The following is a 13,738-nucleotide window of genomic DNA, read 5'->3' on the forward strand; positions in this document are numbered from 1 at the left end:
TGATGAGCTAGACCAGGGGTCTCAAACTCAACTCAGCATGTGGGCCGCAGAGCAAGATCACAGCTGTTCAGCGGGCCACACTAGGTCTACAAAAGGCAACTGTTATGCAACACTTTTCTCACTGCAGTTGAAAACAAAAATCAGTACAACAAGCACAATCGTACATGCAGTTTACTCAGTGTCACAAAACAACCAGAAACTGTAGTTCGCATCACAACTGCTGTTAACTAAACTAATATCTAGCTAGGATGCTAGAGAAATGAAAAATACAAGTAGGCTCCTAGGCTTACTTAATTTTATCCAAAATATTTTGAACTTCGTGGATTAGTCTGCGGGCCACACAAAATTGTTTGGCGGCCGCGAGTTTGAAACCCCTGAGCTAGACCAATTAGATTCTTTTTGTTGTTGTTGTTAGAATAGATCTAATAATCTCAAAATACAGAAATTCAATAAAAGTATTTACAAATAAAATAAAATGATTTCTGAGATTTTCTATAAAACATTCTAAAAGAGAAAAGTTTAGCAAAATGTGGATAATTGAAAGCTGGATGACAGGTTTGGGGGTTCCATTATCTCTCTGTTAGCTATTAAAATATACCTATTATATAACTAAACCAATAAACGTCAAAGGGAAAGCCAAATATCTATAATATATCGAGTTGCCATTAGGTAGGATGCTGGGTGGCCATGATAAACCATAGACATTCCAACTTTATGAGGGATTTGAAACTATGGGTAAGCAGAGGAAGTTGGTCAGCTTAGGGAGGTGCATGGAACAGTCATTCCAAGAGAAGCAGATCTCGTAGATTTCCAGTTCCTGGTTGCTTTTCCCTTGGGGCCCCGCCTTGCTATAGTTTCTGCCCTTGAATTGCTACGCCAGTCCTGATCTTTTTTTTCCTCATGTTTATTTTTAAAAACTTATTCCTCTTTTCTTGAGCTTGTTACAGTCTAGCGTCTGTTTCTCCATGTCAAAATAGGTATCCTCAAAACAAATAAGCATTTGTATCTGTTACAGTCAGAATCTTCCCAAGTGGGGTGGCCCTACCAATCTTGGGGTCAAATGGTGTTCAATATTCCGAGGTTGAGGGTTTGGAGAGATCTTTGTAAGAAGCAGAATGTTAGATGATCAAAACCAATTTGCTTCTAGGCACAAATGCACCAGGGGAGAATTAAAAGCCGTTTTCTTAAGAACAGGTAGAACTAACACAGATTGCCATGGCAGTTTCCTAGAGTTTGCATTGATCTAAGAAGTACATATAGTCACTAGACAGTCAAGTTGTACTGGCTTTGGTTAGTCTTCTTGCTTTAAGGGAGGGGTGTCTCACATTTGGTAAAATGTATTTTGTAAAAATACAGATCATCTCCCATTTGTAAAAAGATAAAAGGCTTGGAGGACTACCCCTTTGCCCTTCAATTTACCACAAAAAAAAACAAAACAAAACAAAACAAAAACAACAGCTTTCTAGTCAGGATGAAAGAAATAATCTAGGAAAAGGATTCCAAAGTGATTTAGCTAATCAGTAATGCCAGCATAGACCCAAGAAACTAGTTATTGGAGGAAGGCAGAGCAGAGGTAAAATAGGCGGAATTTAGTGTCCATAGTTGGAAATTCTCTGAGGTGCAAATTGGGATTATCTAAATGCATCAAGGGCACCAAAGGGAAAAAGGCTAAATCTTGCAGCCTCGGTGGGAGAGATCTTGCTAGAGCTAGAAAATGCAATTTTTTTTTCCAGGAAAATCTAAATTGGGAAAGAAAATATACTTGCTCGTCAGAGCTGACAGGAGGGGAAATGTCCCACTTTGCTCTTTTCCGGAAAGGGGGTTGGTGCCATGTACTTCCTGAGTCAAGGAAGGTCGTGTACTTACAAAACAAGGAAGAGACATGTCAAAAGGGAATAGAATTATCTATAAATTTAAACAAGAAAGTAATAATTAATCATTTCCCACTATGCAGAAAGAATCACCATAAACAATTTAGTTTATTTTCTTAGGTATTTTCTATGCATTTACTGAGTTGAGATAATAAGATATGCAGATTTTAAGTGCCATTTAATTCAGGAATATTCACAAAGCATATAATTTAAAAAGAGGTATTTAGTGATATATAATGTCTGTCCCTGGATGACTTATTGTCTTTCTTCATTAAAGAAGAAATTCCTATGAGTTAGGTCATTTAACACAAGGCTAAAAGATGCATAAAAGTCATTTCTCAAGTTCTTTAGCAATGAAAAAGTTTATTATGTCATTCTATGCAATACTGCTTTTGTAGAGAGGGAGAGAAATGATCTTTTGTTTAGCAGTTTTCTTGGCATAGGGTCTTTACTATGTAATAAGCTTAGCCATTGTTAGAAAAATCCAGACAAGAACAGCACCAGTTATTGTTATAAATGATCATCAAATAAGGCAAGAGATTCCATATGAACTGTAGGTTAAAGGATATGGCTCAAGAAATATGTTCCTTGGTACTGGTAGAAGAGGGGAAACAGCAGAGGAATTGCTAAGTTAACATTTCAGGGCTGTGTCACTTAGAATGCTTTTTTGAGTGTAAGTGACAGAAAAGTCTGGCTCATTTTTATTAAGTAATAAATATATCTAGTATCATACTGCAGGCCCAAGTTTGGCTGATTTAGCTAATCAGTAATGCCAGCATAGACCCAAATCTTTTCATCTTCTGACTTTGTTATCCTAGGTCAGGGGTTGGGAACCTATGGCTCACGAGCCAGATGTGGCTCTTTCGATGGCTGCATCTGGCTCACAAACAAATCTTTAATAAAAAAAAATAATAACGTTAAAAATATAAAACATTCTCATGTATTATAATCCATTCATTTCCTACCACTCATGTTCATGGTTGCGGGTGGCTGGAGCCAATCACAGCTGTCCTCCAGGAAAACACCAAATTTTTATTGGATAATGCGTAATGTCCACGGGTTGTTGTATGGCTTTCATGGAATTACATTTTAAAATATGTGGCGTTCATGGCTCTCTCAGCCAAAAGGTTCCGGGCCCCTGTTCTAGGTATATTGGCATGGTCCTGAGGCCAGCTCCAGATCTGGCAATGCCCAGGGAAGATGAACCTGTCTTCTACAAGTTGTCTCTATTTAAGAGTAAGAAACTGTTTCCAGAAGTCTCTACCTACAGACTTCCTTCATGTTTTATTGGCCAGGATTATGTCACATATCTATATTTAAACCAATTATAAACTGGAGAGAACCCAATCACAGTCCACACCTTGTGTCTGACTATGAGCCTAGCTTTTTTTGAAACTCATGGTTAGGTAAGGATGTGAACAAAATTGGGGTGGTGCTGGAAGATGGAAGGAAGAAAAAGGTTGGGTAGTAGCCAACAATGTCTCTCCTAAGGGCTGAAAAGTCTCTGAACTATACAATATCTCAGACAACACACCTAACCTACTTATTTCTGAATATGGTTTCAAATTGTGTGTGTTGTTAATTTTAATTCTTTTATCAGTTGGTCAGTATATGTCTTCAAATAATGTTCAAGAAAAGACCATGGGCTGATCTATTTTCTGAGTTCTTAACTATCTGAGCATGTCTTTCTATTACCTTCATTAATCAATGACATGGTTAAATATGAAATTCATAGATCACAATCTTTTCCCATCAAAAATTTGTAGATATGGTTGCATGTCTTCTGTCAGTTAGCATAATATAGAAGTCAGAGATTAATCTAATTTCTGCTCCTTTATAAGTAAATTATTATCCTTTTTTAACTTGAGTGCCTGAAGGATTCTTTTCTTTATTCTTTCCATTTTAAAATGGGTTCAGGCCTGACCTGTGGTAGTGCAAAGGGTAAAATGTTAACCCGGAATGCTGAGGTCGCCAGTTCAAAACCCCGGACTTGCCTGGTCAAAGCACATACGAGAAGTAACTGCTATGAATTAATGTTTCCTGCTCGCTCCCCCCACCTCGTCTTCTCTCTATCTCTCCTCCTTCTAAAAGCAATAAATAAAAATCTTTTTAAAAAACGTGTTTAGTATACATCTAAATGAGAGTCAGTTTTTTTTTATTTTACCTAGAACGTAAGTCTCATCAGTCTGCATACCCAAATGTTTGTCATCGCAAGAAAGAAATTTTCAGTTATATCTTTGACTTGTCTGTTTCTTGTTCCTGTCATGCTCATTAGGTTGAATCATGTTTTCTGTTCTCCGTGTCTATCATCTTCTCACCCACCATTTTTATTTCCTCATTCTTTTCCTCTGCATTATAGAAAAATATCTCAACTGTGACCTCCAGAATACTTCTAAATTTTCCCACAGGGCTAGTTCTGCTGTTTATTCATTCCAGTGTGCACTTTTATGCTAAATTCTTCTATATGAAACAATGTTCGGTATTGTTAATATTCTTTCTTACTGCACTAACCTCTCATTGCTGTTCATCTCACTCTGCTGTCTTTGTATTCCACTGTTTTCTCTCTTTGTGACTCTACACCTCTTTCTTAGAAACCTCATCTTTTTGCATCTTTCTGAGGACATTACACATTTTCTAAAAATGTTTTCTTGTTCTCCTGCAGGAGGTCATTTTCAGAGGAATGTTCTTCATCTGGTCTTCTTCTATATAATTGTTTTTCATGTTTCCAATGACACTTTTTCTTTTTCTGATTATTCATTTTTGAATGAAAAGAGAAAGAGCCAGTTTCAGATTTACTCACAGAGAGGGTGTGGAGATTTTATTTGGTTCTGTTGATTGGACATTTGGGTAATGATGGAATTTTCTCAGAGCTATAGGTTGATGAGACTTGGTGTCTGTCCGGTTTGGTAACTTAGCTAGCATTTCTCTAGTGTAGTTCTATTTTGCCCAGTTCCTACCTCTGTGCCTGTTTCTAGGATACCATCCTGACTGTGTATTGTTACCAGGATACCTTGTTACATCTCTAGCTACAGCATTTCATCTGGTGGTTATTCCTTCAAGAATGCAATGCATTCACCACCCCCAGTTTCACATACTTCCTGGGATAAGTCTCTTAATGAATGTTGAAAGATGGAAATGGCAAAAAAATATATCAACTCAAAATATAGCACTCATGTGGTAAAGAAATAGCTACCAGGTTTTTGTGATGTAGACCTCAGGTCTCTGATTAGGAAAACAGGTCAGCCAGGAAACTCTGCCCCTTCTAGATGGTCAGAGAGCCTCCATTTCTTGACGAAATAGACAGAATGATAGTCAGTTGTTTCTCCCTGCTCACTGAAAATTTTTAAATATAAATTTCTTCTAAATTTTGGCAAATGGTTTCCTATTGGTCTTACCTTTGGATGGTCAATGGGGTTTTTATCTTTCTGTGGCTTCATATGCACTTTAGAACAAATTTAGACACATTTCTACCAGGGCAGTTAGTCTGGTGCTGTTTAACATCAGAAGTAAAAAGCAATAGTCTAGTTGACCCAATCTTTATGTGAACCAATAAAGTACTTGGTTGCTAAAAAAAAATAATAACTTAAAGAAAGCTATCTTAATATTCAGATGAGTATTCTCACTGCACTCTGCCTTGAGTCACAGCTGGGAGCATCGGGTCCACTTCTGGGCCCTATTTTATTAGTAGCATTTCAAAAGGCTTTCGATGAACATGAACAAGTTTAGAGATGATTAATAAGACATTAAGTGTGTACACTGTGTTGAAGGAGTGGAGGCAGTTAACTCTGACGGAGAGATGCTGTGGCTTAGGATGGGGGGAGCTGATAACGGTGGAAAGACACCCAGTGGTGGTAGTGTGGAAAAGAAATTCTGTTTGTGCTGGTTCACTCCAGAGAGCAGAACAGGAATCGCTTGGTGGGACTTCCAAAAAAAAAAAAAAAAAAAAAGTGGATTTGACTCAACATAGGGCTGGTTGGCGATAGAGTGAATACCTCATAAAGAAAGCAGTGAACTGCCTGGCTTTTTCTAGAAGGTCCTGGTCAAGAAGATCCTGGCTGATCACCCACTGAGGAAGCTGGGGGAGAAATCCTGGCATTGGGTAGGAAGGTGGGTGATCCCATGATCCATACTGTAATTATCTTGGTTTTGGAGTTTTTCCCGTAAGGTTTCTGCCTTTTAGATTGGATGAGTGACCCAGATTGTCCTACAAGGAAAGCACTTAACTGTGAGAACTCCAAATATTGGGCTCCATCCAGACAAAAGAGGACCCAGGAGAGGCGACTTCCACTTTCTCCTGCTCACCACGCTGTCCAGCCTGCACAGTAGCAGCAGAGCATACTTCCGAAGCAGACCATGGCCGAGCTTCTGTCGGGGGAGGTAGGGAAAGGGAGCAGACAGGTAGTTTGTATGTCATCTCCTGTACTCCTCACCACAGCCCTGAGAGCTTGCTTCCCAGACAAACACCCTGAGAGGAAAAAGGGCTAGAGGACTTGCCAAGGGCAAGAAGATGTCATCCATGAACCAGGGGAGGCCCCAGAGTTGTGATGTACAGGGGGCTCAGGGGTGAAAACTAAGTTGAAATGAGCACCTGGAGACTTTTCATGATGCTGCACTTGCTTCATGATCATTTCTAATGCTGCATTTAGGTACGTTGTACATTGATGACATTTGGGATGCTCTTGTTATTTAGACTTTGGGGTGGCTTGCAGAGGCAGATGGAGATGGGGATAGAGCCCCCCTCTCAGCCCATCCATAGGCACTCCTTGGCACCATGTGGTAGAAGCCAAGATTTGAACCCTAGTCTGATTCCAAAGCTTAGGCTGACCCTGTGATGAGCAGAAAGACTTTTTAAAATGTTACTGGGGATTAGTTTTGTTTTGTTTTTGTCCTTCATTTAACCTAATAAAACGAAATAAGGCAGGAGAAGCAGACTACCAGATTTAGTATATTTTCCTGAAGACTCCCCAAATACAGAAAGTTCCTGGCTGGAAGGCTGGCCTGACTTTACTCCTGCTCTGTGCTGGCTCCAGCCCCGTTGCTGGCCCCTTCCCCTGACCTGCAGGTGCTGCCTCTTCTTGCAACACAGTCAGGAGGATCCCCACCTGTTGCTTCCCAGGGGGAATGCTAAAGTCAGTCTGGGTCAAGGCTGGAACTCCTTTTTTCCTTTCCTCTTACAAACAAAAATGCCTCCCCTGTTTGTCCTCGTGGGCCTGTAGTCCCAGATGTGTCAGGAGCTGGTTCCCGTAAAGCAGCCCGACCAAGGGGTTCTTCCACTGCATTACATAATGGCAGGGTTCACGTCACTTTTCCATTGTTTTTGGACTGTGCTTCATAGTCCTTTGGGGATATTCTGAAGTTCAGGATCCTTCAGAGCCAGGAGAGAAAAGCCCAACAGCAAAACAAGTGGAAATAAGACAATAGTGGCCATGCAGCCTTGGATCTTCTCTGAAATGCCTGCTCGTATCTGTATTTTGTTTCTGGAAGGTTGTAAAGTTTTCTTAATGCCAGGTCTAATGTTGTTCCCCTTATTATCAATCTTCCTCTATCTCTGAACATTTAACACTGTTGACCCCTTTGCTGCTGGAGGCTGCCCCTACCTTGATTTCTGTAACACCGGACTTTTGAAGTTCTCCTATTTTTCCTTTTACCCCTTTTCTTTCCTTAGTTGAATTTTCTGCTTTCTTATCCTGTTTGCCATGCCATTCACCTTACCAACCTGGCATTCTTTAAGAGCCCTTGTTATAGGCCAACATTCAGTAACAAAGTTCCAAAAATTATAACCACCCAATCACAAAAGAAGTCCATGTCTTACTCATTTATTAGTCCACAGTGGTTTTTCCTGTTGGCAGGTGGATTTCCTCTACCAAGTGACCTACACTCCTTCCAGTCTACGGCTCCACCATCCCACTACTTTAGTGCTTTGATGTTACCTGCATCCAGCTGGCCAAAGGGGGAAAGGAGAGTGGACACAGTACGTCTGCTCTAAGACTTTAGCCTGGAGGTGACACTCATCTCTTCTGCTCATTCTCCATAGGGCATAACTAGTCACACGGTCACTTCAGGGGCACGGGGAGCTGGAAAATACAGTTTGTGGCTGGGAAGTGTCTTCCCCAGCACAGCTCCATTCTGCTGGAGGGGAGATGGATTCGGAGCACAACTGGCTATCCCCACCACAGACCGCAGTTTCTCACAAGACCCTCACCCTTGGGTGAACTACTCATCTCATCCACTCCTGCAGTTTCCATGTTCACCTCAGCACTAATGACTCTTAAATCTTTATTTCTGGTATCAACCTCACAGAGATGTCTAGTCTTGTGGCTTCAAGCTCTATCTACACAGCAGCCTCTGTCCTTTAAACTTAACATCTTTCACTGTACAAATAATGGACTATGGAATGGTACACCCAAAACCTATGTAATGTTATTAACCAGTGTCACCCCAACAACGTCCATTTAAACAAATGAAGAAGTAAATAAAAACTTAACATCTTTCCCCATCAGAGCTGGCCTCACCCTGGCCCTCCCCAATTCTGAATAGTTATATCACCACTTTCCTGGCATCATCTAGTGTTCTTGCCTCTCCTCCAGGCCCCATGTCCAGTGCAACCCTGAAGCCATACTGATCTGTCCCTTTTCCTGACTCCAATCAGCCCCTTTTCTGGCCTATTCAGAATGCTCTTCACAGGCTAATGTTTCTAAAACCCTTATTTTGTCACTGCCAAGAAATTCTCCTTAAGAACCTATGATTCCTTGTTGCCACTTTTAGAAATGTCAAACAGTTTTAAATAGATAGTAACAGCCTATAAATAAAACAGCCTGTTAGGTAAAAGTTATTTTTTAATCTGAAGGGCAAGTCGAGTTCAGCATGATGAGGTACAACAAGCAACAGACAAGGAAGCAAGAAATCTAGTTTGCCTTCCATTTCCAGCCAAATCTCTGAGCGTCGGTTGTTGGTTTTACCAAATTTAAAAGGTTGTATCTTTCCTGTCTGAAATCTGTGGGCTAGCACAGATATCTCCTTTGGATCCTTCTAGCATGATGACTGATGATCGTAAAAAATGCAAACTCCCCTGCCTAATTTTTGAAGACCCTCCATGATCTGACCCCACTCTCTCTCCAACCTAGTTAACCACAGCTTCCTAAGGGCTTCCAAGTTGTTTTCTTTCCCTGTGCCAGATACAATGAGTGAAGTTCAACTCAATGTCTGCGCTGTGCTGCTCCTCCTGTCCGGAATCCCCTCCCCCTCCTCTTTGCCCAGCTAAGTCCCACCCATTCCCCAGGCACCATCTGGAGCCAGCTTGGGCCACTCGGAGGATTTGAGGCATTTAGAAAGACATTGCCACCCACCTGGCTCTGCCACTTAGGAATTCTGTGACTTTAGTAACATATGCAAATTTTGCTTTGTAAAATGCCATCACTAGAAAATTTAGTCCCATGTTTGCTCCTTGAACTAGTTTTGTTTTCCCAGTTAACTGGCTGGCTGGTGGATTAATTGAAGAGTGGTTGATTGATTTAGTCAGTCAATCAGCAAGCTTTGCATGAAGTTGAACCATGTAAAGTTGCTGACACTTGACTGCTTTGATCTACAAAAAAAACCCCCCAAAACAAAAAACCCCCAGCAATTTCCTTTGAAAGCTGAATAAAGTACTTTAAAAATATTTGTTATTCTTTTCACTCAACTTAGTAAAATTCTCCAAGGCAGAGGAAGCCAACATGTGAGGGGAAGAATTTAAATCACTGCAGAGTTAATGGCTGTATCCCCCCTCCTCCCATGGTAATCAGGTAGTGTGATTTAAGGGAAGGAGCTACCAGGAAGTGGTACATTCTAACAGTGGCTGCCTCCCAAGGAAAGCCAGTCCCACGGACATTGAACAGCATCGCAGGTGGCTCTAAGCCAGTTGGAGAAGATTAAAGAGCTGGCTTTGTATCTATGCCTAAGGCTACCCTATGGTTCCATCCACTCCAGACCCATGGCTTGTGGTGTTTTAAAGAACAGATTTTTAGACCCAGGTCTTGGTAACTGGGCCTCTCTACCTCAACTTTCCACAAGGAAACTAGAATGAAAACTTTAGGAATCCAAGTCCTTTCCTTGTTTTCATATTGTTCCTAAAATTCAGTCCTTATCAGAATGTAATAACATGGCCACTGTGTAGCACACGTGGGATTTGGGGGGAGCAATGGCATGAGTTTTGAAATTAAGCAGATCCTTCAAATCCTGTCTCTGCCACTACTAGTTATATGAACTTGGGATAAGTTACTTAGTTTTTTGAATTCTCAATTTTGTCATCTGAAAAATGGGAATACAATGGTGTGTGTGTGTGTGTGTGTGTGTGTGTGTGTGTGTGTGTATTAAGAAAAAAAAAAAAACCTGCCTGACCAGGCAGTGGCGCAGTGGACAGAGCGTCTGACTGGAATTCAGAGGACCCAGGTTCGAGACCCTGAGGTCGCCAGCTTGAGTGTGGGCTCATCTGGTTTGAGCAAAGCTCACCAGCTTGGACCCGAGATCACTGGCTTGAGCAAGGGGTTACTTGGTCTGCTGAAGGCCCACGGTCAAGGCACATATGAGAAAGCAATCAATGAACAACTAAGGTGTTGCAACGAAAAACTGATGATTGATGCTTTTTATCTCTCTTCGTTCCTGCCTGTTTATCCCTCTCTCTGACTCTCTCTGTGTCTGTAAAAAAGCAAACAAACAAACAAAACCTAAGGTTTTCATGAGTATTAAATGAGATAATACAAAATGACCAGTATATTAACAGATGCATAGTAAATTTTCTATAAATGATAGTTATTATTATTTTAGAGAGAGAAGAAGAGAGAGACAAAGACACACACACACACACACACACACACACACACAGAAACATCCATTTGTTGTTTCACTTATTTATGCATTCATTGGTTGATTCTTATATGTGTCCTGACCAGGGATAAAACTTGTAACCTTGGCATATGGAGACCGCACTCTAATCACTGAGCTAACCAGCCAGGGGTCATTATTATTTAAAATGTAAGAGTGAGCAGACTAGGTCTTAATATTTATCTATGAGTTTTCCAAATAAGGGAAGTGATACTTGATGATCCTGGTAACTTTGCTCCAGACCAGGTTGCTCATGACAGGTGGTCTCACATGTCAGAGTTGAGCCCCGTTGATGAGGTGCTGGTGTCTCTAGGTACAAGCCTGGTTAGACAATACCAGGCTTCTGTTAAGCATTCAGCCCACTTCTTACTCAACCACATCCTCGTGTCCAGACTGGGTCTGGGACACCAGCACCAGACAGAGTATGCTTCTGCAAAACGTCTATGTTGCTATGATCAGTTTCACTGACCATGGAGCACATGGTTGGGACATCCTAGTTGCTACTGACCAGCCCCATCAAGCCAAAGAGACACCACCTTGGCCCCTTTGTACACACTGTAGAACAGCGACTTGGGGCTCCAGAGGGAGTCTGAGTATCTGACTTGTCCTGTGTCCCTTATCTTCATCTCTGCATTGTGGGAGGACAGTGATTCAGGCTAAGGAGGGGATGTGTGACAGGAAGGGTGTAAGGCCAGTAGCCGCAGCCACCATCACAGCCACCTGGCCTGTGCAGGTTCACATTTGATTCAAACAGACAATAATGAAACAATGGAGCCAATAACTGGTGGGCCATTACCTTTAATCCTAGCTTGCGCCTGGAGGGTTAGAAATATACACAGTGGGAAAACACTTCCCTTTCCACTAAGGGCTCCCAAAACCACCAACTTATCCGAGTTTTCTACAATAGAATCAAAGGTTTCTACCTCACCAGCCTTATTCACCTCTGTTACCCATCTCCTTCTCTCTGCACAAACTCTGCACAAACTGGCTTCTCCTTCAGCACTCCACCATCGTGACTGCCTCTCCTTACAATGCTAATTTCAGGAACTGAGCTAGAGCAAGCCCCTGGTCTGTCTCATTTTACAGTGTAGAAATCAAAACCTTAAGCCAATATACAAATAAGGAAGTCTCTGATACAAAGTCACTTACCTGAGGCATAAATGGGATTCCTCATGAGAGTGCACAACCCCACATCATGCAACAGTCAAGGGTGTAGGGAAAAGCTTAGTGTTGAGAAGATTTTAGAATTAAAGGGTGGGAAAGGCTATAAGGCCCCTCCCTGCTTACAGCCTGTCCCCTACACCCAATGCAAACTATAAGCAAGCAAACATATACATCATATTTACAAACTTATTTGGCCGACAAAGGACAAGAGAGGAGTGTAGCACAGGGAGATCTCACTAATCTCCAGTGGAAGGAGTTTCATTGGGCTAGGTTGCCCTCTTCCCTCCTAGCCCACATCCATTTGCCACAATTCCTTCTGAGGAGCCTTGCCTAATACACCCCTTAGCTGCTGTGCTTCTGAACCTCTCTAGGCAGCTCCTGGGAACCAGTGACCCCACACATGTGGTCATTAACAAGCATGCTGAGAGAGTGGCTGAACCTTGATCTCTTTAGATCTATTACAAACATCCTCACAATCTGGCATCAAGAACATCCTTGGAAGAGATTGGGTGCCCTGGAGGAGGGGGCAGGGTGTAATGTGATGCGAGGAGACCGTGAGGTAGGGGACCACACCAGTCTGCAAAGTCCCAGGGAGTCAGAGCAGAGTAACTTCTGAGGCTCTGCAATCCTATAAGCACTGCAGAGCTGGGGGAGGGGTCATATCCCTTCACCAAATACGACAGGAATGCAAAATTTCTTTTACTAATCCGCTTAACTCAGAGCCTGGGAGGAGGTTACTAAAGTGTCAGATTTTAGGGTCTTGAATTTTTCTTTCTTTCTTTCTTTTTTTAGAAGAATTTTGTTTGTGAATTTCTTAAAGCCAGAAGGCTGAAAGTCTGAGTCCCTGTTTGCAGGCACAATAGAGGCTGAAAATGACAGATGTTAGAAATGGAGGAAACAACATCATGTTGCATATTAGAAAAAAGCAAAATGCTCAATATGACTTTGTAATGCATGGGGTAAGAATATTAGATGGTGACGTCATCCATCCTCCTTGTAAACTTCCTTTCTAGTAAATAACTGCTAACATTTTTGAGCACTTCGTATGTGTCAGGCTCTGTTCTAAGTACTTTTCATACATGAAATCACTTATTTTCCACAACAGCCTAATAAGAGAATTGCTATAGTTATTCCCATTCTATTGATATAAATGAGGAAACTGAAGCACGGAGGGATGAACTTGCCCCAGAGTGACAGAGCAGTGGGACACCCAGGCAGTCGGGAACCCCAGGGCTCTGCCTGCCTCTCTAACAGAAGGCTTTCAAGGCCGTGGCCAGGCTTCCAAAACACTGCTTCGTATTTCTCTTCTTCTAGCACTCGAGCAACAGTAGAGTGGTCTGCATGTTAAATACACTTATGAGTGAGCCATTAAATTAATGAAAGACTTACAATACGGTTAACCAGCAGAGGCAAGCCTTTTGTTAAAAACCCAGTCACATTTTTCATCTAAAATAGTGCACTTGCCCTTCTCACTGCAATAGCCCAAGGTCTACTTATTCAAGACCTCAGCTCTCTCCTTCTCTCTCATCACCATACTCCTCAGTTTCCCACCTTGGATTCTTCCTGAGCTCCTGCACAGAAATTCCAAAATGAGATTTCAATTTAATGTGGTTTTTTTATTATATGGTTTGCTTATTACACAGATGAAATTAAGTTCCAGAACCACAATTACATTGTGAAAGGCCACTCACCAGCCCCAGAGTCAGCAGGGAGGGGCCGAGTTGTGGGTATATGTGACAGTTTTTCAGAAAAAAAATGTTTAAATCCTTAGTATCTCACACACGAAGCATGAAAGCTGTGGCCGTTCTTCCCGTACTAGCAGAAGGGAAACAGGAGCAGAGGTG

The sequence above is a fragment of the Saccopteryx leptura genome, chromosome 3 (assembly GCF_036850995.1).
Source record: "Saccopteryx leptura isolate mSacLep1 chromosome 3, mSacLep1_pri_phased_curated, whole genome shotgun sequence".
NCBI classification, from domain to species: Eukaryota; Metazoa; Chordata; class Mammalia; order Chiroptera; family Emballonuridae; genus Saccopteryx; species Saccopteryx leptura.